The 24960-nt window shown below is 37.7% G+C and overlaps 1 protein-coding gene and 1 pseudogene across 1 annotated transcript in view; both read left to right on the top strand.

Moving 5' to 3' along the window:
* Positions 1 to 24960, top strand: part of MDGA2 (MAM domain containing glycosylphosphatidylinositol anchor 2) — a 920428-nt gene that overhangs the window by 628418 nt on the left and 267050 nt on the right. The gene's annotated exons all lie outside the window — the stretch shown is intronic.
* On the top strand, positions 966 to 1851 carry LOC138444165 (BUB3-interacting and GLEBS motif-containing protein ZNF207 pseudogene; annotated as a pseudogene).

Genomic DNA, 24960 nt, shown 5'->3' with positions numbered 1-24960 from the left:
GTTTAAAACTGCTATATCATTTTGGTGACTTGACCCACTGTTAATATAATGTCCCTCTCTGACTCTGGCAATTTTCTTTGCTGTGAAGTCTGTCTTATCTGATATTAATTAATACAGTTCCTCTTTCTTGCTGTTGAAGTTTGAATGTTAAGTATCTTTCTTTTTCTTTTCACTTTTAATCTTAATTATATTTGAGGTGAGTTTCTTGTAGACAGTGTATAATTGAGTCATGGATTCTTTTTCCATTGACTTGGCCAGTCTGTGTTTTAGTTGGTGCATTTATACCATTAACATTGAATATAGTGATTGAAATGCTAGAGATTAAGTATGCCACTTATCTTCTGTTTGCTGTTTGTTTTCCATTTTTCACTTTGTTTCTTTTATTTGTCTTTCTGTGGATATTTGAATATAGGGCACTTGTATATTCTGGAATGGAGAGTAGATGTACTTTTCCCTATTTTTCCCATGAAATATAACTAAATTTTAAAAGTTTCCATCTGATTTATTTGTAGTGTTTGTGAGTATATCTCTTTTTCCAGTTTCCCACTCCCTCCCCATGGCTGAATTCTAACACTTTTGGGTTTTTTTTTTGTTTGCTTAGATATATATTTTTTTTCTCTCATTTTATTACAATGAAGTTTAACAGTACAGAAAAGTCACATGACCTTGGAGGGTCAGATTTCTTAAACCCTGCAACATGAGGAACTCTAAATACATTAAATATTGTTACACATTCAGACTTCCAATGTACAGGTACTTGGAGACAGTTACAGCCCTCACCAAGCTAGGTTGGGGACATGAAGTCCAACAGCATCTGAAATGCCGTGAAGGCATAACTTTACAAATAGCAATGTAAGCTTACAGAACTTGCCTTTATTAAGGTGGTATGTTCATGTAATTCCAGCGCCTTCACAATATAACGAACCAAATTTACTATACTTCACTTCTAAAAACCTAGATGAAACATAATGATGCCAATGGGTGGAATGATGCCACCTGGACCGGGAATACCACCTCTGATGCCTGGTATGCCACCAGGTATGCCCCCTCCTGTTCCACGTCCTGGAATTCCTCCAATGACTCAAGCACAGGCTGTTTCAGCTCCAGGTATTCTTAACAGACCACCTGCACCAACAGCAACAGTTCCAGCTCCGCAGCCTCCAGTTACTAAGCCTCTTTTCCCCAGTGCGGGACAGGCTCAGGCAGCTGTCCAGGGACCTGTTGGTACAGATTTCAAGCCCTTAAATAGTACCCCTGCAACAACTACAGAACCACCAAAGCCTACATTCCCTGCATATACACAGTCTACAGCTTCAACCACTAGTACAACAAATAGCACTGCAGCTAAACCAGCAGCTTCCATAACAAGTAAGCCTGCTACACTTACCACAACCAGTGCAACCAGTAAGTTGATCCATCCAGATGAGGATATATCACTGGAAGAGAGAAGAGTACAGTTACCTAAATATCAACGTAATCTTCCTCGACCAGGACAGGCTCCCATTGGTAATCCACCTGTTGGACCAATTGGAGCCTGTGATGCCGCCGCAGCCAGGCATCCCACAGCAACAAGGAATGAGACCCCCAATACCACCTCATGGTCAGTATGGTGGTCATCATCAAGGCATGCCAGGTTACCTTCCTGGTGCTATGCCACCATATGGGCAGGGACCGCCAGTGGTGCCCCCTTACCAAGGTGGGCCTCCTCGACCTCCGATGGGAATGAGACCTCCTGTAATGTCACAAGGTGGCCGTTACTGATCTTACTTCATCCAGTCTAATAGGTTTGGAGATTAAACCTTTTCTCAACTTGTGCTGTTTATATAGCCAAGCTTCCGTCAATAAGGCATCATTGTGCTTAGATATTTTAATAGCTTGCTTGATATGTACTTTGATGTGATTTTGTGTTTATCCTGCTTGGACTTTTCTGAGCATTTTATGTCTTTGGACTTTAGTCTGTTTTCTTTATTCCGCGTCTTTTTCCTCTTCATTGGTTCTATTTACACTTTTATTTACACTTCTATTTAGACTTTTCACTGTTTCATAGTTCTCTTATGCTCTTTCCTATCTTCGCCTCCTTTTCTCCTCCACCTATGCTTCAATATTTCTTATTGCCCCACCTTCTAGTTCACCAATGCTGTATTTTATTGTCTCTAATGTACTATAAAGCACACTTACTGAGGTAATTTCTTACATAGTTTTATTTTTTCATTGTAAAATTTACATTTGGTGTAGTTTTATAGATTTCAGTTATCTGGTGAAACTTCCTATCTTCTCATTTTGCTTTCCCCAGTGTTTTACTTTATTTTGTTAAACATTCTAATCATAACAATTTTAGTGTTTTTATCTGAGAACTCCAGTGCCTTGATTTACCTGTGGTCTGTTGTTATTCTTCTATTTGATTTTGTCCTGTCTCTTGACAAGCCTTATCCTCTTATTGAATGTGTATTGCTGCTGCTGCTAAGTCGCTTCAGTCGTGTCCGACTCTGTGCGACCCCAGAGACGGCAGCCCACCAGGCTCCCCCGTTCCTGGGATTCTCCAGCCAAGAACACTGGAGTGGGTTGCCATTTCCTTCTCCAATGCATGAAAGTGAAAAGTGAAAGTGAAGTCGCTCAGTCGTGCCCGACTCTAGCAACCCCATTATTCTATGTTTAAAATGGCTCAGGATTATGTTGTGTTTGTTCAGAAAATTTCTTTTCAATTTTTTTTTTTTTCCAGGCAGAGAGTATATAGTTCAATTATCTAAATTCAGTCAGGAAATGACCAGATTCAAGGCTAGGTTGGTAATGATCTGTCTGCTATTTGCCCCAACTAAATATCCTGGGTTATTCACTGGAGCTTTTTATTTGGATCTTTAGCCTCCTACTACAGGCAAAAAAAAAAAAAAAAAAAAATCTTGAAAGAAAAATGGCTGCAGTATGTTAGCTCACCTTTTTGTTTTTTTCATTCTCTGGGATTTTGACTTCTCAAGTTCAGGTTGTCTGAACTGATATTTGCTGCTTTCAAAAAAGACTTAAGGATTTTTATTGACTTCTCTAATTTTTCTCCATGGGAATGATGGTCAACTACAAATGACCCAGTAAAGTCAGAAATAGAAGTCTGATTCAGGATAGTTTTAACAATGATGTGTTTGTAGCAGTGGAGACTAACTTTATATTTGAAGAGCAATGATGATAGAACATAGGAAACTCAAACATTTTGAGCATGTAAAATGGAAAATAACCAAGTAGTTTAGATTTGTTCATTTTTATGCCATAAATGTGATATTTCTTAAGCTCCTACAACTAATTGAAACTTTTGGTACCTCTTCATTTGGAGGAGCAAAAAGGGTGATAGAATATGATAAGATTTGCAGCTGATGTATTTACATGGTAAAGGTGCTAACGGTAGCATGATTTTACCGTAATATCATATAATGATTACCAGCATAATATAATGATTACCAGGACAGAAACAATAATTGGCAAACGGCTCAATCAGCAAATAATGAAAACTTTTAATTGAGCAATAAATTCACAGTTCTTTCTTTGCTAATGGAAATGTCTTAATTGTAGGCACTGTGCAATGAAAATAATATGTTAATGGATATGTATTTTTCCAGTGATAATTTAGGAACTGTTCATAGTTACCAGTTAATGTGATATAGCAATTTGTGTAATTCAACCATTTTATTTAAGAAACACATCATTTCCAAAAATAAGCTCATGATGGTATTCCCTTGCCAAATAAATTCTAGTGCTTTTTTTTTTTCTTTCAAAAGCATTTTGCATCCCAATTTCCTGCCTGAGTTTCTTTACCCTACAGAAAGAGCCCAAATGCACAAATGACATGTAAGCTTGGAGATTGCATTAATGCATGAGTAATATATTCTTTTCTAAAATTTCTTTTGTTAGATAATATTTAAAATATTATTTAGAAATACTTTCTTTTTATAGTGTTGATACTTACATCTTTTCAGTAAGTTGTTCTATGCTTCTGTTTCAGTATCTCCAGATTAAGGGCAATATAGTATACATGACCTTCACATAAACCTTTGGAAATGTATACATTTAGAGGATACAGCATTTTTTTTTAAAAATGAGAAATAGTTGTTTGCAAAGTAAAACAAGAATGAGAAACTTATGCTGTTCCAGAGGCCAAAAAAAAAAAAAAAAGCATATTTCACAAATGCCACTGCCTAAAGGTGGTATTTCAAATGGCAAAGAATCTGGTTTGCAACGCAGGAAACCTGGTTTCTACCGCTGGGTTGGGAAGAGTCCCTGGACTAGGAGATAGCAACCCACTCCAGTATTCCTGCCTGGAGAATGCCATGGACAGAGCAGCCTGGTGGGCTACAGTCCTTGGGGCTGCAGAGGCGGAAACGACTGAGAGACTCAGCACAAGCACAGTGCATGACTGGGGCAAACAGGAGACAGAGCAAACCCAGTTTTGATTCTGTTCATTCCGTGACTGAGTTCCGTGACAAATCTGCTCTCTGTGCCTTGAAAACATGTAAGATGTCTGAAAGAGTTAAGGTAGACTAGGCCGAAACTTGAAAATATGCCGCTGGTGCACAGTGGCACTAAGGTGGATCACAAGCCAGATTTCAACAGACTATGGGAGTGACTGGGATTTAAGAAATAAAGATATATGTATAGTAATACAAAATTAGGGTGGTTTCCCTGGTGGTTCTGGTGAAGAATCTGCCTGCAATGCAGGAGACCCGGGTTCAGTGCGTGGGTCAGGAAGATCCCCTGGAGAAGGGAATGGCAACCCACTCCAGTATTCTTGCCATGGATAGAGGAGCCTGGTGAGCTACAGTCCATGGGGTTACAGAGTCAGACACAACTGAGAAACTAACATAAAATTAAGCCATATAGCTCTTAATATTTATAGACGTGGCATTTTTAAACTAGATAGTCAAAAATTGTTTTCTCATTGAAGCAAAACTCATTCAAGGCCTTTGTGGAAGAAAATTAGTCTGATCCTGTGTCCTCAAATAAACCAGTACCTATATAAATAGAATAATATCTCTTCAACCAGAAATCATTGAATTAAACATACAATATAAATTAAGCAGTTTTTACTACTCTTAGTTTCTATCACACTCAGCTTTGTTTTAGATTAATATTTTCTTCTGCATATGTGATGACAGAGAACAGATCTAATGCCTGAATTACATAACTGATACACAGTATCTGTTTAATTGAATTGGAGTTTTTAAACTTCCCCTACCCATAGCTCTTTCTTTCAATTTTTTTCAGTTCCAGGTGGATTGCAAATGGAAATTAGGAGTAAAAACAACAACTGACTGAATAATATAGTATATTTGGTAGCATTTGTTTTTTATCAACACACCAAAAAACTACTTATTATCGGCATTAATACTGACATTTGGATTCAGTAAATATTTTCTATAGTAAAATCAAGTGAAAAGGGACAGAGAATCTGGCTGTCCTCATCACTAAGCTTTATTATCAAATTTACCATCAATTACCTATATTTTTCATATTTGATTTGCCTGCATTCAAATATTATTTTGTGTAGGTTTCTACCTCAAGTATGTTCAGAATGAAGGTATACTTGAGCTAGTCTTCTTTCCTAAAGGTTAAAGTAATGAAATTTCATTGTGGCTTAAATTTTTCTTAGTTTTAGCAAGCAGAAACATTATAATCAAAGCAAGAATTAAATGTAGGTTAGATCTTTGGAGCAATTACTAGTTTGTACATCTCTCAATCCATTAATGATACATTATCTACCACAGTTTTTCAATCATTTATTATCCTAATCTGTACCCTCCTTCAATGGCTAAAAAAAATCACCCAAAGAATCTACAAATTAAAGACAGTCCTTCATTAAGAAATAATTACTATGTCAAGTAAAGAGAAAGTAACCTTGCTGAAGTTCGGAAAGGTCTCTTCATGAATGCCAACTGCTGATCAGATGTTAGTGATGCCCATAGTATGTCCTAAATGACTTTGAGGTATTATATAGTCTGGATAGGAAGGACTATTAGGATTAATATGTGATAATGGCTATAGCTATATGAAGACGTAGGATTAAAAATGTCACGTATTTGCATATTTGGCATGCTTAGTAGTCAACATAATTTTTTTTCAAAACTTTACTTTGAAAGGTTATTTCGCTCATGAAAAATGTGAGAGAAGTTATCTAAGGTATTCCCTTGGTAACTTTGACTCAAATTTGAGAAGGAATAAACAGTTATACAGATTGTGCTGTGCTAACATCTAAAATATAAATTGGATTTATATTTTAAGCATTTGATAGAGATGTTTTATTTTATATGCCGCTATTGTAAGGAGTTGCTGTCATCGATACTCTGAGCTAATTTAGGGTAAGTTTCTGCTTACAACAACACAAATCAGCCATAATTATACATATATCCCCTCCTCTTAAGCCTCCCTCCCCTCCTCCTTCCCATCCCTCTAGGTTATCACAGAGCACCAGGCTGAGCTCCCTGTTTTATATAGCAACTACTCACCAGTTATCTATTTTACACATGGTAGTGAAGGCAATGGCACCCCACTCTAGTACTCTTGCCTGGAAAATTCCATGGATGGAGAAGCCTGGTAGGCTGTAGTCCATGGGGTCGCTAAGAGTCGGATACGACTGAGCGACTTCACTTTCACTTTCATGCATTGGAGAAGGAAATGGCAACCCACCCCAGTGTTCTTGCCTGGAGAATCCCAGGGATGGGGGAGTCTGGTGGGCTGCCATCTATGGGATCACACAGAGTCAGACACGACTGAAGGGACTTAGGAGCGGCAGCAGCAGCAGTGTATATATGTTGATTCTCTTTTCTCTGTTCATCTCACTCTTTCCTTCCCCCTTGTGTCCCCAATGTTGATAGCTGCACTGTTTACAATAGCTAGGACATGGCAGCAACCTTGATTCATGAACAGATGAATGGATAAAAAAAGTTGTGAAGAGCTGGGAAGCTCTTTTAATTGGCTATGTTTTCCTTATAATTTTGGCTGCTATAATGTTTAGTATATAACCTCTGTCTTGCCTCAGTGAATAACTATACAGAGGCTTATTGTATTTATTTTTCATACCAACTTCACTCTGGCTTTGCCTTATTTTCCTAACTTGATTCAATCATTGATTCCTTGTTTCTTGTTGTTTTTGCTGCAAGATGCAATATATTAATAATAAATGTTGAAAGTCCTTCTTAAAATATGGCAAGGTATAAATACAGCCTCCAACTTATGTTAAATCCCACCATGCAGAGAGTGGCAGGTGATAATTACACATTTACAGCAAACATACTAACTTAAAAGAGCACAACTAGGAGTTGAGATTCAATGAAAGAAAACCAAAAAATGTCAGAAAATATAACTATGGAAAGAAAGAGCACAACTGCATGTGATAAACCTCATCTTTTGAAAAAGAGATAAAGGAACAGATTAGGAGAGGAATAAACTTGTTTGACTAAGCATATGCTGATAGTGGAGATAAGAGTTGTTAGTCATCAACAAAGAAAATGGCTGAGACCAAAAAGAGACAAGCATAGGCTAAAAATACCTCCCTGCAGCTTTTATTAAAGAAAAAATAATAATTCTATCATAATGAGAAGATACCTAGTATCTAACTATGAGTTAAAGTAAATTTGATTATGATAGGCTTTGAAACTGTAAAGAAAATGAAAAATATGTTCCAACTCCTTTCCTAAAATTAACAGCAATATATGTAATATATTTTAAAATAAATGCTTTTAAAATGCTTACTCTTTTAAAGCTGTAGCCCTAAGATGATATATTTTTTATTATACAGAAAAAACGTTTTATAAATCCAATGCTTGAGTTTTAACTTTGCCACAAACAAAAATCCATGTCTATTTAAAAGAGGAAAGATAAAAAGAGTAAAATTTTGCAGAATGTTCAGGTAAGGAAACATTTTTCAAATCAGCTAAATTTAAATTAATCCTCTATTTGGTTACTTCTATATTTTGTTAATAAAACAAAACATAGAAGGCTAATGTATGGCTCTATCACCTAGGTCAAATAAGTAGATTCAGGAGAATAACTTTTGAGAGAATCTAGAATAACAGCATCATAACACCTTCATTGATTTGCTCCTAAGTTTCATGTGGACTTCCTAAGGAATGTGTCTGGTCCATAGAGTATGGTCTCAAATATTTATTTTGCTTAATAGATTATATTTACAGATAAAATAGAAGAATAAAGGAGAGTCACACAGATATTTCTTACAGAGGTGATATGAAAAGTTTTAATTGAGGCCCATGGACCCTGAAGTGCTCCATCACATAGCAAGCTAGCAGGTGTTTGGAAATAAGCAAGTATAACTCATTGAGGTGGGTACAGAGGATTTTACCAAGGATGCATCTGTGCTGAGACAGAAACCATGGATGGAAAAGCAAGTGGTAAAATAATAGTGTAGATGGAGAAGAGAAAAGAGAAGTACAGATTCAAGACAAAGGAAGTGAAGACAGAGTTGGTCTGACAACTAGAAACAAATGGTCAGGATGAATAAGACCCAACAGATGCAGCCTGGAATATACACAGAGCTGCAGTTCCTCGGAGCACAGTCCTCACTGGTGATGACGGTTAGAAGTTCTGTTACTGGTGGAAATCAGATCTCGTTGAAAGAGGTTAGAGGTGAGTGGTTTATATTTTCATATTTTGACAGTGAGAAAACAAAAGAGAGTGAATAGGAAGTAGTTCCATGAGATAAAGAAATTGAGGACAGGTTCCCTGTTTATTTAGTGGTCTCTTTGTTTTGTTTTAATTAATGAGGAGCTTCTGATCATGTTTATAGATACATAGGATGGGCCTCATTGCTAGGGAGAATTTAAGAGAAAAAGACAGGGAAAAATTAAAAGTGTGTGATATTCTGTATGGAGATGGAGTTGAGATCAGGAGCACAGTTGAAGAGGTTAGCTCTGAAATGAGGAGCAAACTTGTATCCTCAGAGACAGGAGGAAGAGAATGGAAGTGATTGGTTGAAATCACAGAGAAATGCCTGCTTCATGGTAATTAGTTGTATTTTTCTAAGTATTCTCTTCCATAATACATAGTACAATGAATCCTTATCTTTATTACTCTGTAAATAAAGTTATTTATTTCTATGCTTTTCTCGACCACAATGCTCTTCATCTTTGTCCCTTTGGTAGCCAGCAGAGTGATAGTTATGTTGGGAGTGCCTGGGTGACCTTGAAGAAAAAGCATCTGACATCTATGGGTTGCTTACTCAGTGTCAGCATACTCAGAGCTTCACGGGTTAATTTTATCATCATCTCCATTTTACAGATTTAGGAGAGTGGGTAAACTACACAAGGTCACACCACTAATAAATGATGAAATTGTGTTCAAACCTAGACATCTGACCTCAGAATACTTACTCTTAACTGTTATATATGTTGACTCTCTTGAGACGCCATTGGCTCTCAGAAGAAAGTTGATGGTCTATGACAATGACAAATTATGACCAAAATTTGCTTACATTCTTAATACTTCAATAGTTACAGTTTCTTAGGTAAAGAGGGGGAAGATACTTTATATTGGCCACTCTTAACATCTTTGTCGTTTTGTGAGGAAATCTAAAAATAATGTGGTTTTGTGCCATTTTCCTCTGGCTTTGGCTGTGTTGAAAGGACTGTAGATATAGATTAAGCTGTGTGAGGTCAATTTAGACCCTGTTTTTAATGATATTGTAGGATTTCTTCCTTAATAATATTTTAAGTGTTTTAATCACAGTGAACAATTTCTTGAGGGCCTTATAAAGTAAAAAGATATGCTGTGGCCTCTTTTAGCATATTCTTTAATAATTCAGTAATCCTCTGGATGAACTGATGGCCTGTCTCCTGCTCCTCTATTTCTGCATTTCTAGAAGATGGAAAGATAATTGTTTTCATTGGGAGCACCATGTGGCTTGTAGGATCTTAGTTCCCTGACCAGGGATTGAATCCAAGGTCCTGGCAGTGAAAGCAGTGAGTGCTAACCATTGGACCACCAGGGAACTCCCAAGGATAATTGTTCTCAAGCTTGACAGTACATCAGTATCACCTAGCAAAACTTTTGGATTTGGATAGCTCAGTTCTACCCCAAGAAGTGCAGTTTTGGTGTGAAGGGCACCCAAGAACATGCATTTCCCATAGGTTCCCAGGTTTTGTTGTTGCTATTGGCCTAGAATCCACACTGTAAATACTAATGCTCTAAACTGTAGATGTCATAGATTTAATTTCAAATAGTATGCATACCTTTAATATATTCCTAGCCTTATTATCTAATCATTTCCTTTAAGAAGGAGTTCAGAGCAATTCTTCAAACACAAAAATCATTGTTTCTGGTAAATGCGTCCTAACACTGTGAACTGGCTTATAGCCAATGACTCTCTAAGTAATGCAAACAGTTGATTTGACATGAGAGATAAATTGTGAAACCACTTTTTGTTTTTCTTAAGATGCTCAGCATTTTTTACTTGTTAAAGTGGTATTTTCATTTGGTTTCAGTAACATGTTGGATCTCTGTCTTGTTCTTATAACCAAGCATCCCACTATCCATCTTTTTACAGAGCTTGGGTCCTAGTTTGGCTTGTCTTCTTTCTACTTTCTAGAAGTATGTGAATCTTACATCTATGTCAGCTAACAAAGCAGATATTTCCATATAACCCTCAATATATAACATCTGCAACACCACTCTCCCTCCATGACCACCGATGATAACCTTGCTGGGTCATGCTCATAGACTGTGAATGTGCATTTACTATTACGTAATACTCACTGAATACTATCTGGATTTATCTTTAAATTGAGACTGAACACCTGCGTACCTGGGTCATACTCCTTTGGTTCCAGAATGCATGATTGTTTAGTTGCTTCAGTCATGTCCAACTCTTTGCGACCCTATGGACTGTGGCCTGCCAGGCTCCTCTGTCCATGGGGATTGCCCAGGCAAGAGTACTGGAGTGGGTCACCATGCCCTCATCCAAGAGGTCTTCCCGAACCAGGGATTGAACCTGCGTCTCTTATGTCTCCTGCATTGGCAAGAGGGTTCTTTACCACTAGTGCCACCTGGGATACCCTTGGTTCCAGAATAAAATGATGTAATTAACAACCTTGTAATTGAGGGACTCAGACGGTAAAGCATCTGCCTACAACGCGGGAGACCCAGGTTCAATCCCTGGGTCAGGGAGATCCTCTGGAGAAGGAAATGGTAACCCACTCCAGTACTCTTGCCTGGAGAATCCTATGGACAGAGGAGCATAGTAGGCTTCTACAGCCCATGGGGTCGCAAAGAGTCGGACACGACTGAGCGACTTCACTCTCTCTCACTCTCACTCTCTCGACAAGTTCAATAAAATACATTGTTATGATCATCATAAGGATGTGGTTATAATGCTGCTTGTTGTGTATTTCACTCATGCAGATTTAAGAGATAAATTCTACTGAGATCTCTGGACCAAGAATATTTTCTGTTTGTTGTTTGTTTGTTAGGAATTGGGGTATTTTGATCTTATAGATAGAGTGAAACATCAAATTAGTGTTTTCCTCTTTGCCTTTGTTCCTGTAAAGATCAGAGCCAATTTATAGCCCAAATAGAAGTTTATAGGATATAAAAACATTTCTATACCACCATCATTTTGATTTTAACTCATTTTCTTATTTGCCACAATTTTCTCATTAAAAAGAGGAAAGGAAAACTGTAACATATATGGCTAAAGTTTGCTTTAAAAGTATCTAGAGCAAGGTAGGGTGTACTTTTAAAAAGAGAAATATCACACATTTCTCTTTATAATATATACATTAAAGTTTTAGTTTTTGGAGAAGGCAATGGCACCCCATTCCAGTACTCTTGCCTGGAAAATCCTGTGGATGGAGGAGCCTGGTAGGCTGCAGTCCATGGGGTTGCTAAGAGTCAGACACGACTGAGCGACTTCACTTTCACTTTTCACTTTCTTGCATTGGAGAAGGAAATGACAACCCACTCCAGTGTTCTTGCCTGGAGAATCCTAGGGACGGGGGAGCCTGGTGGGCTGCCCTCTATGGTGTCACACAGAGTCAAACACAACTGAAGCGACTTAGCAGGAGCAGCAGAACAAGGTAGGGTGTACTTTTTAAAAGAGAAATATTACGCATTTCTCTTTATAATATATACATTAAAGTTTTAGTCTCTTCAGACTTCACTTCAGCAGTTCTGTCATCTTTTGGTTGCTCACAAATCCAGAGTCTTGTCCTGTGGCCTATTATCAGAAATCCTAGACCCACAGGGTATTAAATATTAACTAGGGATTACCACATTGGAGGAAGCACAGCTTTATAAAGGGATTAAATTAACCTCCCTAACTCTCAGATATACTTTTACTCATGTGATATTTCATCTTTTAACAATCTACTACAATGTGTGTGTTGTGACTGTAACATTATTTTCTTTTCATTTGAAACTTTATAGCAATGGATTTCCTAGGCATATTCAGTTTTCAGGGCTTCCCTCTTAGCTCAGCTGGTGAAGAATCTGCCTATAATGTTTCATCTATTTCAGTAATACAAAAGACTATGGTATAAAAGACCACCATGATGTAAAAGAAAAATTATACCAGACACTTTATAAATTATCAAATACAGCAATATTCGAGACTGTTGCAAAGGAGGGGAGAGATGAAATGTAACTATGCTGAAACAAAAGAAGGTTTTTAAATGCAGGGAAATACCGGAAAAGTACTGAAGACTTTAGAGGGGAAGTTGGTCAATGTGATTAAGCCATCTGGGCTTGCCACGTTGTCTTTTCATTTTCAAACTTAGGCTCCTACTCTCCTATAGAAACTGGGAGCTAGAAATACTATCTCTTTTGATAATTACAGGCATACCTTATTGTGTTGAACTTCACTTTATTGTGCTTCTCAGGTATTGATTTTTTTTTGTTTGTTTGTTTTAACAATTTGGAAGTTTATATCAATCCTGCATTGGAGGTTTATGTCAATCCTGCATTGAACAAGTCTATTGGGGCTATTTTTTTTTTTCAGCAACATTTGCTCACTATGTGTCTTTGTGTCACAGTTTGGCCGTTCTCATAATATTTAAAACTTTTTCATTATTATTATATTTGTTATGGTGATCTGTGATTTTACTATTGCAAAGAAGTTGGGACTTGCTGAAAGCTATGGTGATGATTAGCAATTTTTAGCAATAGAGCATTCTTTAATTAAGGTATGTACTTTGCTTTCTTAGACATAATGCTAAATTGCACACTTACTAGACTATAGCATAGTGCAAACATAACTTCCACACGCACTGGGAAGCTGAAAAATTTGTGAGTCCATTTATCAAGATTTGCTTTATAGTGGTGCTGTGTAACTGAACCCATAGTGTCTCTGAGGTTAGCACTTTTTAAATGGATGGCTCCTAGCTCCTTGAAAAAACCATTTCTGGCTTATAAAATTTGCATCTCAAAGGAGCAGAAAAGTTGCTCTACCATTGAAAGTTTTCTAAAGGTAAATGGTCTCAGAGGAAAAGGAAGACTGGGGCCTAGAGTCAGGACAAAGCATGTCTAATGTTTAGTCACACTGGGGGGAATGTTTAGTTGGCGTTGTCAATGGTGTTGACATTTCAAATTCTCACAAAACAGGTTACAATTTATGATAATATTTATAAATTCCTAGTAAATACAGGTAACTTTCATCTGCTCATTCAATATATTTAGGTTATTTACCTTGCTATACTATTAAATATGAAAGAATAGATTCAAAGGATTAAATAATTATTATAATTTAAATGGAAGGTGTGTGGATCTTGTTGCAATCTTTTGTGTGTCAAGGAACAAAACAAATGACAATCTCATGTGCCTAAACGTGGGCAACAAATTAAAAGGTAGAAAATTAAATAAAAATTTTGTGTTCTGCAATTATGACAAAGTGATTTATAAAAATACTTTCTTTCTCAACAAAGACTAGCTTTACAACAACTGTTCAAAAGATAAAATTCAAATGAACTACAGAACTAAGATATGGTTTGTGACAATTGTGGTGCATGTGTGCAAAGTCAATTAATTCATTCATTTTCTAAATATTATACTTCCCTAGTCACAGAAGTCTATAGAAAGAATTTTCAAGAAGGAAGAAAGAATAAGTAACGTAAAGTGATATGAAGTACAAAATGCAAGTGATACAAACATGGAGAAAAACTGAAAGATATCTTTGTATTAATGAAATAAGTGGCTATTGGTAACCTTTGAGACTTCAGTGTCAGAATAGCACCAGTGAAAACCAGTGTGTGAACTGCCCACCTGAATGAGTGCATTTTGACACAAGAAGACAATAGGTTTTTCATTTTGTTTTTTTTTAAGAAAATTGAAACAAATAATTTGTAAGATTATTCATGTAGGGAGCATCTTCTAAGTTTCGATGTGATCGAAACAACTTTCTACTCTAAGATTTAACATCATATTGTCAGGGGAGTGTAATCTCCTCGGTTCTGTCTCGTCACAAAAAAATTTGAAGCAACAGACATTAAAGCTCTTGGAGTGTCACAGCTCTCAGACAGACCATGTTATAGCTCTCAGCTCTCGGATAGACCGTGTTATAGCTCTTGGGGACAGATCAGTGTTACATCTCCGTGTTACAGCTCAGTTTTATTTAGAAAATAAAAGGAAAATACATCCTCTAGGCATGAAGGCATGCCTACCCCCCAAAACGCAAAGAGACGAGAGAGACTCCCGGCCCTTTGGCACCTCTTTTTATATGCTTTTTCCTCCCCTGGGCCTGCCCTATGTAAATTGGGCTAGCTAGGAGTACTGTGTGTTCTACCTGAGGTCCTCACTCAGGCCTTTGGACCTTCCTTTGTTCTCTTTTCATGAGCTTTTCCCTTCCTTTTCTTTTATCCACCACCATTCTGGACTCCTTTTTCCTATTCTAACTACCTAAAAATATTGAAATTTCAAAAGAAAGTGTATAACCTGGGTACAAGTTATCAAGGAACAGGGATAAAGTTTGGTAGATGGGCAGGATCCTTTTGAAAAGGAGAAGGTACACAGCTTATGAGACAGAAAATAAGGAAAGCAAAAAGAGTAATGACTTTTTAGTTTATTAATCTCATTATTTTCTTCCAGTTTTCACTACTGCATAATCAATTCCATAAATACTAAGGATGTGCTGTTTTCTCAAAGACGCCTTTCTAAGTTGAGGTTCATGTTATGGTTGTTTCTAGTCCTAAGTTTTTCAAAATTAATTAAATTATAACTCATCTTGGATTCACTCTTCTCATAGTGAATGGATATATTTAATTTGATAGAAAATGTGAATTCAAAATACCTACTAATTTTTAATGACATCAGTTCAGTTCAGTTCAGTTGCTCAGTTGTGTCTGACTCTTTGCGACCCCATGAATTGCAACACGTCAGGCTCCTCTGTCTGTGGAATTCTCCAGACCAGAATATGGGAGTGGGTAACCATTCTCTTCTCCAGGAGAACTTCCCAACCCAGGGATCGAACCCAGTTCTCCTTCATTGCAGGAGGATTCTTTACCAGCTGAGCTACCAGGGGATCCCTATATGTTGAGTAAATCATGCAAAATGCCGGGCTGGATGAAACACAAGCTGAAATCAAGATTGCTAGGAGAAATATCAATAACCTCACATCTGCAGATGACACCACCCTTATGGCAGAAAGGGAAGAGGAACTAAAGAGCCTCTTGATGAAGGTGAAAGAGGAGAGTGAAAAAGTTGGCTTAAGACTCAACATTCAAAACACTAAGATAATGGCATCCAGTCCCATCGCTTCATGACAAATAGAAGGGGAAAAAATGGAAACGGAAACAGATTTTCTTTTCTCGGGTTCCAAAATCACTGCAGATGGTGACTGCAGCCATGAAATTAAGGCACTCGGTCCTTGGAAGAAAAACTATGACAAACCTAGACAACATATTAGAAAGTAGAGACATTACTTTGCTGACAAAGGTCCATATAGTCAAAGCTATGGCTTTTCCAGTAGTCATGTATGGATGTGAGAGTTGGACCATAAAGAAAACTGAGCACCAAAGAATTGCTGCTGTGACCTGTGATGTTAGAGAAGACTCTTGAGAGTCCCTTGAACTACAAGGAGATCAAATCAGTTCTTTCTAAAAGAAATCAATCCTGTATATTCATTGGAGCAACCGATACTGATACTGAAGCTCCAATAATTTGGTCACCTCATGTGAAGAGTCAACTCATTGGAAAAGACCCTGATGCTGAGAAATATTGAAGGCAGGAGGAGAAGGGGTGAAAGAGGATGAGATGGTTGGATGGTATTATTGACTCAATGGATATGAGCCTGAGTAAGCTCTGGGAGATGGTGAACAACAGGGAAGCCTGCCGTGCTGCAGTCTTTGAAGGTGCAAAGTGTTAGACTCAACTGAGTCATTGAAAAGCAACAATACTACGAAATTATTTGTCTCTATTTATGATATTATATGGACACTTTGATAACTTATGAGGTGAGGTGAAGTTGCTCAGTCGTGTCCGACTCTTTGCGACCCCGTGGACTGTAATCTACTATGCTTCTTTGTCTGTGGGATTCTCCAGGCAAGAATGCTGGAGTGGGTTGCCATTCCCTTCTCCAGGGGATCTTCCCCACCCAGGGATCGAACCTGGGTCTCCTGCATTGGAGGCAGGCGCTTTAACCTCTAAGCCACCATAGCTAACATATATTTTCTTCTTAAGATAGGGCTAAAATGGTAAAAATAGCAAAATACTAATGATGATAGTAAAAATATTGTTTTAGTCTACTTCTTTTTCTCCTCTCAAGGAAGGGCTTATATCAAAAAGCAAAATTTATGACCCCTAAAAGGTTTTTCTTACTTTAATTTCTACTCAAAATACTTACCTGCAGTTAATCTGAGCAAGGACATTTAAAAGAGAATTAAAAATTCAACCATACTTTGCTTAAACAATTTGAATGACTAACTGCAGTAATTAGCTTTGAGTAAATTCACAAAGTAAATAGAGCCTTGATACTTCATAATTAAATAGAACCCCAATTTCCTTTCAGCATTTAATTCTGCATTCAAATTATCAAGGGTGCTATTTTGAACTACTTTTTGGAAATAGGTGTAATGATTTTTTTTTTTATTCTTACATTATTAACGAGCTTTCATTCAGACTATAGATTGGCAATATTTATATAAAAGAAAAGAGTATAAGAATAGCAAATAGTATATAAAATTCAAATAAAGAACTTCTTCCCCATCCATCTTCTAGAAGTTTTACTGCACATCATAATAACAGTTTAAATACATTTTATATCAAAATAAGATATAAATAAATATATATATTATTATTATTATTATTTCCTCAAGCAACTGGGTGAGACTATACTTTAGCTTATATCAATAATTGCAACTTACACAGATGTGAACACATTTCATCCCTTTTTCATGATAGTTGGATATTTCAAAATGTGAATTTCCAAGATAGGAACAAACTGATAATTCAGTTTGAAGAAGTCCTGGTGGTTTGGAAAAAGAAAGAACCACACTAGTGTTAGTGCAGACACTTTATTACATGGCTCTGAAGTGTGTTTTGCAATTCATTGTGTCATTAGACACAACTTAAAAAAATCAAGATATTTTCCTTTTCCTTTTTTTTTTTCAATTATAAATTTTATTTTTACAAGAGAATTGTATTGTGTCTATCATTTTATGGTGCTTATAATGGAAATGCCTGTAACAACAATGGAGTCTAATTTTAGAGTAATTTTAATGATTTTCATCAGCTAATAGATTCTCTTACTTTATCCTATGAGATACTAGTCCTGAAAGATAAGATGTTTCACAAGTAAAGAGTTTTTATTAAGTATTATTAGCACCTCTAGGAATATTTCTCCTCCATGGATCACAGTCTTTTCATGGTGAAGGGGCTTGTGTAACTCAATGAAGCGATGAGCCTTGCCATTATGGGTCATAGTGAAGAGTTCTGACAAAATGTGGTACACTGGAGGAGGAAATGGCAAATCACTCCAGTATTCTTGCCGTGAGACCCCCATGAACATTATGACAGGGGTAATCCAAGTCTACTTCCCAACCACTAGTGCCGAAGAAGATGAAGTGGACTGGGTCTATGAAGACCTACAGTACCTGTTATAACTAACACACACACACACACACACACACACACACACACAAATAAAAAAAGATGTCTATTTTGTCATAGGAGATTGGAATGCAAAAATAGAGATACCCAAAATTACAGGCAAGTTTGGCCTTAGAATACAAAATGAAGCATGGCAAAGGCTAAAGTTTTGCCAAGAGAACAACACCAGTCATAGCAAACACCTTTTTTCATCAACCCAAGAGACGACTCTATACATGCACATCAATACCGAAATCAGATTGACTATGCTAGCCTGGAAAATCCCATGGACAACGGAGCCTGACAGGCTATGATCCATGGGGTTGCAAGAGTGGGACATGACTTAGCAACCAAACCACCACGATGCTCTTTACAGGCAAAGATGAAGTAAATTTATAAAGTCAGTGAAAAGAATACCTGGGGCTGACTGTGGCTCAAATCATGAGCTCCTTATTGCAAAGTTCAGGCCTAAACTGAAGAAAGTAGAGAAAACCACTAAACCTTCCACATATGACCTAAATCAAATCCCTTATGATTAAACAGTGGAGGTGATGAATAGGTTCAGGGGATTAGATCTGGTAACAGAGAGCCTGAAGAACTATGGATGGAAGTTCACAGCATTGTGCAGGAGTCAGGGACCAAATCCCTCCCAAAGAAACAGAAATTGAAGAAGGTAAAGTGATTGTCTTACAAATAGCTGAGGAAAGAAAAGAAGAAGATAAGGGAGAAATGTACAGATATACCCAACTGGATGCAAAGTTCCAGAGAATAGTAAGAAGAGGTAAGAAGGCTGCTTAAATGAACACGGCAAAGGAACAGAGGAAAACAATAGAATGGGAGAGACTTGAGATGTCTTCAACAAAGAGATGTCAAGGAAACATTTCCTGCAAGGATGGGCACAGTAAAGGACAGAAATGATAAGAAATTAACACAAACAGAAGAGATTAAGAAGAGGTAGCAAGAATATACATAAGAACTATACAAAAAGGTCTCAATGACCTAGATAACCACCACTGTGAGGTCATTCTCTTAGAGCCAGAAAAATGTGAAGTCAAGCAGGCTTTAGGAAGCATTACTACAAACAAAGCTAGTGGGTGTGACAGAATTGAACTTTTTAAAATCCTAAAAGATCACTTCTGTTAAAGTTCTGCACTCAGTATGCCAGCAAATTTGGAAAACTCAGCAGTGGCCACAGAACTTAAAGAGATCAGTTTTCATTCCAATCCCAAAGAAGGGAAATGCCAAAGAATGTTCAAACTACAGTACGATTGTGCTCATTTCACATGCTAGCAAGGTGATGCAAAAAATCCTTCAAGCTAGTTTTCAACAGTATGTGAACTGAGAACTTCCAGACATAAAAGCTGGATTTGGAAAAAGTCAGAGCAAGCAGAGATGAAGTTGTCAACATCTGTTGGATCACAGAAAAAGCAGAGCAATTTCAGGAAAACATCTACTTCTGCTTCATGAACTTCACTAAAGCCTTTGACTGTGTGGATCACACAGCAAACAGTGGAAAATTCTTCAAAAGATGGGAATACCACCTTACCTGCCTCCTAAGAAACCTGTATGTCAGTCAGGAAGCAACAGCTAGAACCAGACATGGAAGAACTGACTGGTTCAAAATTGAGAAAGGAGTACATCAAGGCTATATATTGTCACATTGCTAATTTAACTTATATGCAGAGTACATCATGTGAAATGTCAGGCTGGATGAATCACAAACCAGAATCCAGATTGCCGGGAGAAATATCAACAACCTCAGATATGCATATGATACTGCTTTAATGGCAGAAAATGAAGAGGAACCTTGATGAGCTTCTTGATGAGGGTGAAAGAGGAGAGTGAAAAAGCTGGCTTGAAACTCAACATTCAAAAAATGAAGATCATGGCATCTAGTCCTGTCACTTCATAGCAAATAGGAAGGAAAAAGTGGAAGCTGAGACAGACTTTATATTCTTGGGCTCCAAAATCACTGTGGATGGTGACAGCAGCCATGAAATTAAAAGATGCACACTCCTTGGAGGAAAGTTATGACAAACCTCAGTTCAGTTCAGTTCAGTTCAGTCACTCAGTTGTGTCTGACTCTTTGCAACCCCTTGAATCGCGGCACGCCAGGACTGCCTGTCCATCACCAACTCCTGGAGTTCACTCAGACTCACGTCCACTGAGTCAGTGATGCCATCCAGCCATCTCATCCTCTGTCATCCCCTTCTCCTCCTGCCCCCAATCCCTCCCAGCATCAGAGTCTTTTCCAATGAGTCAACTCTTCGCATGAGCTAGCCAAAGTACTGGAGTTTCAGCTTTAGCATCATTCCTTCCAAAGAAATGCCAGGGCTGATCTCCTTCAGAATGGACTGGTTGGATCTCTTTGCAGGCCAAGGGACTCTCAAGAGAATTCTCCAACACCACAGTTCAAAAGCATCAATTGTTCGGCGCTCAGCTTTCTTCACAGTCCAACTCTCACATCCATACATGACCACAGGAAAAACCATAGCCTTGACTAGACGGACCTTTGTTGGCAAAGTAATGTCTCTGCTTTTCAATAGGTTATCTAGGTTGGTCATAACTTTTCTTCCAAGGGGTAAGCATCTTTTAATTTCATGGCTGCAGTCACCATCTGCAGTGATTTTGGAGCCCCCCAAAATAAAGCCTGACACTGCTTCCACTGTTTCCCCATCTATTTGCCATGAAGTGATGGGACCAGATGCCATGATCTTCGTTTTCTGAATGTTGAGCTTTAAGCCAACTTTTTCACTCTCCCCTTTCACTTTCATCAGGAGGCTTTTTAATTCCTCTTCACTTTCTGCCATAAGGGTGGTGTCATCTGCATATCTGAGGTTATTCATATTTCTCCCAGCAATCTTGATTCCAGCTTGTGCTTCTTCCAGCCCAGCATTTCTCATGATGTACTCTTCATATTAGTTAAATAAGCAGGGTGACAATATACAGCCTTGACGTACTCCTTTTCCTATTTGGAACCAGTCTGTTGTTCCATGTCCAGTTCTAACTGTTGCTCCCTGACCTGCATATAGGATTCTCAAGAGGCAGATCAGGTGGTCTAGTTTCCCATCTCTTTCAGAATTTTCCACTGTTTGTTGTGATCCACACAGTCAAAGGCTTTGGCATAGTCAATAAAGCAGAAATAGATGTTTTTCTGGAACTCTCTTGCTTTTTTGATGATCCAGTGGATGTTGGCAATTTGATCTCTGGTTGCTCTGTCATTTCTAAAACCAGCTCGAACATCAGGAAGTTCACAGTTCGTGTATTGCTGAAGCCTGGCTTGGAGAATTTTGAGCATTACTTTCCTAGCGTGTGAGATGAGTGCAACTGTGTGGTAGTTTGAGCATTCTTTGGCATTGCCTTTCTTTGGAATTGGAATGAAAACTGACCTTTTCCAGTCCTGTGGCCACTGCTGAGTTTTCCAAATTTGCTGGCATATTGAGTGCAGCACTATCACAGCATCATCTTTCAGGATTTGTATAGCTCAACTGGAATTCCATCACCTCCACTAGCTTTGTTTGTAGCAATGCTTTCCAAGGCCCACTTGACTTCACATTCCAGGATGTCTGGCTCTAGGTGAGTAATCACGCCATCGTGATTATCTTGGTCATGAATATCTTTTTTGTACAGTTCTTCTGTGTATTCTTGCCACCTCTTCTTAATATCTTCTGCTTCTGTTAGGTCCATACCATTTCTGTCCTTTATTGAGCCCATCTTTGCATGAAACGTTCCCTTGGTATCTCTAATTTTCTTGAAGAGATCTCTAGTCTTTCCTATTCTGTTGTTTGCCTCTATTTCTTTGCATTGATCTCTGAGGAAGGCTTTCTTATCTCTCCTTGCTATTCTTTGGAACTCTGCATTCAGATGCTTATATCTTTCCTTTTCTCCTTTGCTTTTCACTTCTCTTATTTTCACAGCTATTTGTAAGGCCTCCTCAGACATGGAGTTGCCATCATGGTCAACCAAAGTCTGAAATGCAGTCCTTGGATGCAATCTCAAAAATGACAGAATGATCTCTGTTTGTTTCCAAGGCAAACCATTCAATATCACAGTTATCCAAGTCTATGCTCCAACCAGTAACGCTGAAGAAGCGGAAGTTGAACGGTTCTATGAAGACCTACAAGACATTTTAAAACTAACAACCAAAAAAGATATCCTTTTCATTATAGGGGACTGGAATGCAAAGGTAGGAAGTCAAGAAACACCTGGAGAAACAGGCAAATTTGGCTTTGGAATGTGGAATAAAGCAGGGCAAAGACTAATAGAGTTTTGCCATGAAAATGCACTGGTCATAGCAACACCCTCTTCCAACAACACAAAAGAAGACTCTACACATGGACATCACCAGATGGTCAACACTGAAATCAGATTGATTATATTCTTTGCAGCCAGAGATGGAGAAGCTCTATACAGTCAACAAAAACAAGACCAGGAGCTGACTGTGGCTCAGATCATGAACTCCTTATTGCCACATTCAGACTTAAATTGAAGAAAGTAGGGAAAACCACTAGACCATTCAGGTATGACCTAAATCAAATCCCTTATAATTATACATTGGAAGTGAGAAATAGATATAAGGGACTAGATCTGATAGATAGAGTGCCTGATGAATTATGGATGAAGGTTCATAACGTTGTAGAGGAGACAGGGATCAAGACCATCCCTGTGGAAAAGAAATGACAAACCTAGACAGTGTTATTAAAAAGCAAAGATGTCACTATGCTGACAGAGGTCCACACAGTCAAAGTTGTGGTTTTTCCAGTAGTCATGTACAGATGTGAAAGGTGGACCATAAAGAAGGCTGAGCACCAACAAATTGACTCTTTTGAACTGTGGTGCTGGAGAAGACTCTTGAGAGACCCTTAGACAGCATGAAGGTCAAGCCAGTCAATCCTAAAGGAAATCAACCCTGAATATTCCTTAGAAAGACGGATGGTGAAGCTCCAAATATTTGGTCACCTAATATGATGAACGAATTCTTTGGAAAAGACCCTGATGTTGGGAAATTGAAGGCAAAAGGAGAAGAAGGCAACAGCAAATGATATGGTTAGATAGCATCACTGACTTAAAGGACAGGAATTTTAGCAAACTCAGCAGATAGTAGAGAACACAGGAGCCTGCTGAGCTGCAGTCCATGTCTGACAAAGAGTCCGACATGACTTTACAAATGAATAATAAGAATATTTTAATGTGCATTTTAATATGTTCAAAGTTCTGTGGAAAAGCAAAAATTTTACTGTCATATTCAATCCTCAGTTTATTTGTTCTTTTTTGTTATTTTTTAACATGATTTTTATTAACCTTTTTTTGAAAGCATATGAACAAGCCCTTTTGCATGAAATTCCATCTCTTTATGAAGCAGGGATGAGTCAATGATACCATGTTTGCAGCTGGTTTTCTTGTACCATTGTATGGCTGGGACACAAAGTTAGCTATTCAGTAAGTGTGATAGAATGAGGTCTCCTGAATTTTCTGTACATTAATCCTGTTATTTCATCAAATATATTTTGCTCCCTAAACAAAACCCTTGAATCCTAGAGGATATCGAGAAATTTATTTTCTCTATCTTGTTTCACCCTTGCATCTTAGAATGTAAGACTACCAAGCAGGAACAAAGTTAACATAGACAGATCAGACTGAATGGAAACAATTGGAATCTGTAAAGTCAATGCTGTAAAGTTGACAAGTAAGTCAACTTTAATCTGTTTTAATGAAAACTGTTAAATACCGAATGTAACAAGGAACTGAGGAACCAAGGAACCAGGTTTTGGATTGGGGACAAAAAGGAGGGTTTAGGCATGGGCCCAGTTCCCAGGTGTTCACAATCTCTTTAAGAAGACAGGTAGGCATTTAACTCTATTAAGACTGATTATTCGTGTGTGTGTGTGTGTTAGGTTGCTTCAGTCCTGTCTGACTCTGCAACCGTATGAACTGTAGCCCACCAGGTTCCTCTGTCGATGGGATTCTGCAGGCAAGCATACTGGAGTGGGTTGCCATACTCTCTTGTAGGGGATCTTCCCAACCCAGGGATCAAACCCCCATCTTCTACGTCTCCTGCATCATCAGCACATGGATTCTTTACCATGAGCACCACCTGGGAAATCCCCAAGACAGATTGTTATCTACTGTCATTTACTATTGCAGATTGCTTTGCTGATGTAATATGTTTCCAGTTCTTTATTTAGCTAGCATCCTGTGGGACTAGCAAGTACTTTTTTCACTCAGATATATTCATTGTCCTTTACAGAGAATACATGAATAGAATCAATTTTTATTTATCTGATTACACTATTAATTATCTCTAGATCCATTCTCCTTAGCAACATTTATCAATGTTTCATGTTGACTAGAATCCTACTGAGATGATAATAAGTGATGTATTTGGAGGTTTTAAACTAATTTATCTACTTGGAATGATGGTCAGTGGTCAATCTGTCTCTTACCATCCTTCTGAAACAGATTCTTAGCAGATGTTCAGAAGCTGATACCTGATATTTCTTCTCTTCAAAGAGATATTTTCTCATTAAAATTTAAAACATTAAAAAATGTTATTTAATGTTCATTTTTGTTCAAGTAGAAATTTTATTTCAAAATGTACTAATATGCATTGTATAATTATTGGAACATATGACAAACAATTAGTACATTTTATCATTTTAAATCTATAACGCTAGACAAGATATAATCCCATAGTACCCCCATTGTCTTTATATGCATATTGTATTCCTGGAAGCCATGAGCCTAGACTTCTCTGAAGCCACTGGTCTTTAGCTCAAGGATAAACTCAAGAAGTAATCACTTTTAAATAATTGAAGTCTGCCTTGGAACTTTAGTCATCCACAAGCAAAAATCCACTTTTCTCTCTAGGACAAGGTCAGCAGCAAGCTGTACCCAGATCTT

This window comes from Ovis canadensis, chromosome 7 (genome assembly GCF_042477335.2).
Source record: "Ovis canadensis isolate MfBH-ARS-UI-01 breed Bighorn chromosome 7, ARS-UI_OviCan_v2, whole genome shotgun sequence".
Classification (NCBI taxonomy): Eukaryota; Metazoa; Chordata; class Mammalia; order Artiodactyla; family Bovidae; genus Ovis; species Ovis canadensis.
The sequence above is the reverse complement of the archived record's forward strand: the minus strand, read 5'-3'. Positions and strand labels throughout refer to the sequence as shown.